Source organism: Eleginops maclovinus, chromosome 4 (assembly GCF_036324505.1).
Source record: "Eleginops maclovinus isolate JMC-PN-2008 ecotype Puerto Natales chromosome 4, JC_Emac_rtc_rv5, whole genome shotgun sequence".
NCBI classification, from domain to species: domain Eukaryota; kingdom Metazoa; phylum Chordata; class Actinopteri; order Perciformes; family Eleginopidae; genus Eleginops; species Eleginops maclovinus.
In genome coordinates, this window is record NC_086352.1 from 1,861,357 (window position 1) to 1,868,195 (window position 6,839).

The 6,839-nt window shown below is 43.0% G+C and overlaps 1 long non-coding RNA gene across 1 annotated transcript in view; it reads left to right on the plus strand.

Moving 5' to 3' along the window:
• Nucleotides 1-6,839, plus strand: part of LOC134862804 (uncharacterized) — a 148,424-nt gene that overhangs the window by 34,788 nt on the left and 106,797 nt on the right. The window lies entirely within an intron of this gene.

Consider the following 6,839-nt stretch of genomic DNA (forward strand, 5'->3'; position numbering starts at 1 on the left):
CAGTTTCTGCTCTGGAGCTCACGGTGATCCTATCAGCAGCTCTGGGTTCACTTGTATCCTCCTTATCTGTAAACTGTGGCTGGGGAGATAGAACTAGATCTTAAGTAAACCAGTGTTCTGATCGTTATGCAGGGCCTGCGTGTCGGTGTGTTTTATTTAGAGTCTTTAAAGTGGCTGAAACAGGACCCCCCCCCCCACACACACACATCCAGTGGAGCTGAGGATACGGGCTGAATACACACTCTGAAGGCAACACTAAAGGATCTGTTTCCCTCTGCAGGATGCTGAAAAGTGAAAGTGGAGCCTCCTCTGTTTGTGTTATACGGGCACACACACACACACACACACACACACACACACACACACACACACACACACACACACACACACACACACACACACACACACACACACACACACACACACACACACACACACACCTGGGGATGTTAACACAGCTGCATGTAGAGACACACACACATGACGGAGAGAGTGGAGGTCACTGCCCGTTGTTCAGAGATGGTTTTCTTAAGAAATAAAGAAGAGTCGATGGGAGCTCCAGAGAGCTGCTCTGTGGACCCGGACCCAGGGAGCAGTGGATCCAGCTGTGTCACTGTGAATTAAACTCGTTGGGAGGGGGTGCAGATGATCCCCCGCCCCCAAACAACACAGAAGGTGTGAGTCCTTCAGTGGTTCATCCACTCTTTGTTCAAACAGACCCTAATCACCGTTTGGACCGCCATGAAACAGCTTCCGCTCTGACATCAGAGTCACCGAGGAACAAAAGCCTTTCATATTCCCTCTCCTTCAGATGCCAGCGCAGCAGAACGAGCCCAGGAAAGATAACGGGATTTAAAGAGAGGAAGAGGAGGAGGAGGAGGAGGAGGAGGAGGAGGAGGAAGCGGACAATAGTGGAGACAAAAATGGCAGAGCGAGACAAGAATGAACCAAAAATGGAAACTTGATAAGAATAATGAAGTAAAGAAAAGACACACACACACACACACACACACACACACACACACACACACACACACACACACACACACACACACACACACACACACACACACACACACACACACACACACACACACACACACACACACACACACACACACACTTGGATGAAGTGCTGAGAGATGAAGTAGATCAAAAACAATGACACAAAGAGATAATTCACAAGCGTTGTGAGCAAATTCTCCAAGTTTCCAGACTACAAAACAGACTTAATCATGCATTGTGTGTGTGTGTGTGTGTGTGTGTGTGTGTGTGTGTGTGTGTGTGTGTGTGTGTGTGTGTGTGTGTGTCTTAGATTTGAAGGGGCTTTTCCTAATTGTTTTCTTTCTCCTGTTATCAACAATGGAGTATTATGTGTTCAGGAGACTGACACACACACAGTCATATCCGAGCACTCAAACTGTGTGTGAGGAGTGTGTGTGTGTGTTTGTGTGTGTGTGTTTGTGTGTGTGTGTTTGTTGGATATTTTTGGGCAGGTTATTCTGATGACAGCAAAGGTGATACATTTATTTATGAGCATGCGTGTGTGTGACAAAGGTATTTAAGATGTGTGTGTTCCTGTTTGTCAGAAGGTTGGCCAGAGAGTTTATACATATCCTGTAGAGGTGTGTGTGTGTGTGTGTGTGTGTGTGTGTGTGTGTGTGTGTGTGTGTGTGTGTGTGTGTGTGTGTGTGTGTGTGTGTGTGTGTGTGTGTGTGTGTGTGTGTGTGTGTGTCTGTGTGTGTCTGTGTCTGTGTGTGTGTGTGTGTGTGTTGAGAAAAGATGTCTGTCTCGTTGTTGCTAAATAAAGCTGCCTTAACATTTATGAATCCAGAGGGATTATTGAACTAGAGTTTCTGAGAAGAACCAGAACCTAGGAGCCGGTCGGACTGAAGACTGAAGCTCATGAGGACACTTTAGAATAACGCTCTCTGACAGAAGGGAGAGAGAGGTCCGTTTAGAGAAACGGGTCCAGTTCTGAGATCTAATAGAGAAAATACAGATCTTTTTGAACAACGTCAGAATTTTTGCGATATTTCGAAATTTGTTGAGTTTTCAGAAAAAAGAAATCAAAGAAAAAAATGAATTTTAAGATTTTGGGGGAAAAAGTCAGAATTCTGAGAATGAATTCAGAACAGTTTGAGTCTTTAGAACACATTGTCTACATTCGACTCATATGTGGACCTGTGTACGTTCAGCAGAGTGTCTCTTTAGCCCTAGCCGGTGAAGCATGAGGTGTCGAAACACAAAAAGGGGGAGATTTTATTTCCTCCTTTCCTGGGAGTTAGTCTTCATTTTCTCCTCTCAGCGGATCAATTTCTCGTCAGGATCTTTCTTTTGACTTTCTGACCCAATCACACACTCTCTCAGCACTTCTCCAGGCTCACAGTGATCCGTTAAACGCAGATGTGTTTCTGTGAGTCTCTTTTCACTTCATCAGAGGTCCGGTTTTAACATCCCCCCGTCTCCCTCCACCCACCTGGCTCCATCCCTCCCCAACTCCTCTTTCATATCTGCGACAGAGAGACAGATTTAAGAGTCCTGCAGAGACTGAAACACACCGACACACCTCAGGCCAGGTTTCTGACTCCCCTCAGTCTCCTGTCTCTCTGATTGAACTTTTACTCCCCCATCTCCTCCATCCCTCCTCCTCTCCTGCAGGACTAAGCGGAGACGACAGTATCGACCGACTCCTGCTCTGATGGAAACTCTCTGTAGTGTCTCTGATCCGACTGCAGGGTGGAGACAGTCCCATACGAGCCCCGTGTTAAAGAAAGCAGTCTATTTAAAAGAACATATGGAAGCATCGAGGAACACTTTGTTACAGGAAACACCAAACTAATAAAGACCTTTTCAGGCCCAGTTATATACCTGTTACTAATGTCTGCTTTGACGTGTTCCCACTTTTAAATGCTGCCACTTATTTAATGTTTGCATCCTCGTTTTAATGCTAGAAGCCTGTGTTATTATTTCCCTATGGACTGAATAAACAGGTCTTCTCTTCTCCTGATTGTGTCACTGTTTCTGCTCCAGGAACCTGACAGTCATTCGGAGAGCGGGAACTGCTAATTCTGTTTTCTCTCCTCAGAATCTAATCTGCAGGAAGCTGCTCCTGATAATGATGCTGATGACTGATGAAGAAGATGAAGATGCACTGAGCCTCTGCAGGAAGCAGTGCTGCAGAAAATAGAGCAGCAGCGCCCCCATGTGGCCGGGACCAGAAGTGAAACTGAGAGATTGAAGCTGCAGATTCAGTGTCACATTTACTTCCTACAGTATTATTCACACTGAATCACTATCCAGTGTGTTGGAGTTATACAATGTGGAATAGTTTTTATTCACAGGCAGGTTAAGAACAAACAACTAAGACTTCCTCCGAGTGTGTGTGTGTGTGTGTGTGTGTGTGTGTGTGTGTGTGTGTGTGTGTGTGTGTGTGTGTGTGTGTGTGTGTGTGTGAGACACATTTCTACCATAAATGTGTGTGAGCAGGGTGAATGTCTGCCAGCTGGGACACACTGAGACAAAGATCGATTGAACTCATCACTGAAAACCAGACCTGTGTGTGTGTGTGTGTGTGTGTGTGTGTGTGTGTGTGTGTGTGTGTGTGTGTGTGTGTGTGTGTGTGTGTGTGTGTGTGTGTCTTCACTCTCTACGTCTCTAAATGTTGACACCAACAGAGAACACAAATAACCGAAAGGCTCCTTATTTATCTCTCTCTATCTCCGTGTCACCTTCAGAGACCTCCCATTAATCTGCCTAGCAACTCAAGGGATTAAATACATGAAGTAAAAGTACACAGTACCAACAAATGGAAATACTCACGTAAAGTAAATTTACTCAAGTACTGAACTTAAGTACAATTTTGAGGTATAGTTACTGTCCCCTCTGTCACCAACCGCACAGTTTCCATATGTTGGCTTTTCTACGGTCATATCACAGATGGACCTGCATGGAAGAGGTCCACACTTCTGTTAAAGCTTCATGACTCAAAGTAATAGCAGCATTGTCCTCATCGGGACGCTTTGATAGATACTGTCCTCTCTGCAGAGCTCTTCCAGAAGCTGTTTGGATCAGAGAATAATGTGATTCCGTAAGAAAGCAATCACACAAAACCACCTCAGTGAAGGAACCGGAGCAGTAACGCACCGGGAGCAGATTCCACTTCCTGTGTGCGGAGCTGAGTGTGAAACTGTTATTCCACTGAGTGAAGATTTATGGGGGATAAAAGAGAGGAGGGGGTGAGAGCGAGGTCAGGGAGGGAAAGGAGACACGCAGGAGGGTGGAGAAGCAGCTGGAGGCCAGGATGGAGTTTAGTCCTCAGGCACAAAGCAGGCTGAGATGAAGGGTGAATACAAGACACTCATTACCCTCTTACCCGTATCCCCAGCCAGACGTTCAGAGACAAACTAAGACTCTGGGTCGGTTTTAATGAACAACAGCCGAAGAAAGGCCAAAATATTTCCGAGCAAAAATTCAGATTTCAGAAGAAAAAGAAAATCAGATTTTTTTCAGATTTTCTTGAAACGTATTTTTTTTATTTCGAAAAATTATATTATTGAATTTTCATAAATTTTGGAAACATTTTATTTAAAAAAAGAATCTGAAATGAAAACAAATGTTTTGTGTTTTTTTCCAAAATTAAAATTTGAGAATTCAAAGAAAAACGAATAATTCCGACATTTCTTTCGAAGTGTTTTCAAAAACTCAATCTAAGGCTGACAGAGTACAGCAGAACCAGTCATAAAGCGAGGAAATAACTCAATGGTTTTATATCTGAAAATGCATGAGCTCCTGTTTCCAAGGAATTCAAAAATATATTGCCATGTCTTTCGGGACAGCATGTCTTTCGGGACAGCATGTCTTTCGGGACATCATGTCTTTCGGGACAGCATGTCTTTCGGGACATCATGTCTTTCGGGACAGCATGTCGTTCTTGTAATTTCAATTATTTTCCAGGAATAATTCAGACGTGCAAGAGAGAGTGTTGTGGAGACGTATTACCCACAATGCTTATCACCAGGACATACTACAGCTGCATGTGAGACAGGTCTTTTATATTTAAAGACAGAAGTCCTTCCACCATAAAGCTAAGACACAGGAGAAGAGGTTGAACCTGTTACCAGTCATTTCCTGCCTCAGACACTTCAGGTAGTTTGACTCCTGCTTGTTAAGCTCACCGTTGTGGGTCCTCTTGTCTGCATGTATCCTGTCTGTTGTAGCTTAGCATCAGAACAATTACAAACAGTGACGTTGTAGATGGGGTCAATGAGCCGGAGGAAAGGTATACTTGGAAAGGAAGAAATCAAAGCCAGGAATTTCAATAAAACGACATTAAAGTGAGGAAACAAATACCACTAAATAAACCTGTAGCCTCGAGGTAAGCTCAGCTCAGGAGAGGCCATTTTCCTTTCTCAGCCTCAGAAGCTGGACCATACCATTATCACAGGGGGGGGGGTCCACATCTCTCAGAATAAAGGACATACCAACAGTATTTGTTCTTTAAATGGCACCTCATTAACTGCACCTTCTTCACAAATGTTTCCTTTGTTCCACCTTCTCCTTTTTGGTATGCTCCTCACGTCCATGGCTCTAATGAAGGTTCATGATGAGTTAATTGGATGTAAAACAGGCCGAATGTTGATGGTTAAACCCAGATTGAAGGTGGACAGGAGAACATGTAACACAGGAACAGGCTGACCTTTGTACTGATCGGGTTAGAAGAGAGTGTGAAAGTGACAGAAATGTTCAAACATGAACCAAAACTCGCCCTCATAGAATAACCTGTCTATATACACCTGGACCCCCGGGGGTGTGAATGAGGTTTTCCAGGTGTTAATGGGTTTCTGTTCTGCCTAACTGGATGCACATCCCTATAATTCACTCTCAGGCCAATGTCATGTTAGTATGCAACAGGAAAACACAAATACACTCAGGCAGACACACTGTGATTCATCTGAGTGAAAAGTGAAGTAGGGAATTAAATGGATAGAGGGCACGTGTCCTCGATGAAGCGCTGTGGAGACTTTACAGCTGGTGCATTGCTTTTCATTTCTAACAGCTAGTGAGATTTCAACGGATTGATAAGCAGAGTGACTTTGGTTTCACCTTGGCAGAGCTGGAGTAAATTTACTACGTGTTGTTGTTGTTGTTGTTGTTGTCGTGATGAAAGGAGTGCAGGCTAAGCCGTTTTCTACTCACATTTGGCTGATCCTCTCAGCCGCCGCTTCAGGTCGAGTTCAAGGCTCAGTGACGGGACTCTTGTTGAGGTGTTTAATGTGAATAATGAATAGTTACAAGCTGAGCTCTGGTTTCAGGGACCTTCGGGTTTTCACGGAAGAACACATGTATAGAAAAAGCTTCATTTATCCCCCAAAATATTACTGCGAAAAAACTCTGAATTCTGAAATCTCAGGAAAAATAAATCTGAGTTTCTACTTTATTTTATTATGAAAAAATATAAATGATTACATTTTAGAAACATTATTAAAAATCAATTCTGAACAAAAACTAAATTATCTTTTTCAAATTTCTTTTAAAAAATGTCTTTTTTACTGAAATCTGTTTTTTATTAAGTTCAGAATTCTGAGAAAAAAAGTTTCAAATCAAAACTCAGAATTCTGACTTTACTCTCAACATTCTAAATGTACACTTTTTTTCTGATTTATTAGAAAAACATTTCCACTTCTCTTTTTGTTCTTCTTTAATTAAAATCATTTTGTGAATTTTGTTCCTCAAACTCAAAAAATAAAATCCGCTTTTGGTCACATCTCAAATGTGATTGTTCATGTGGCCTCCTCTCACTCTCTCCTAGCGTCTCGAGAACAGTAAGAAAAAAAGGA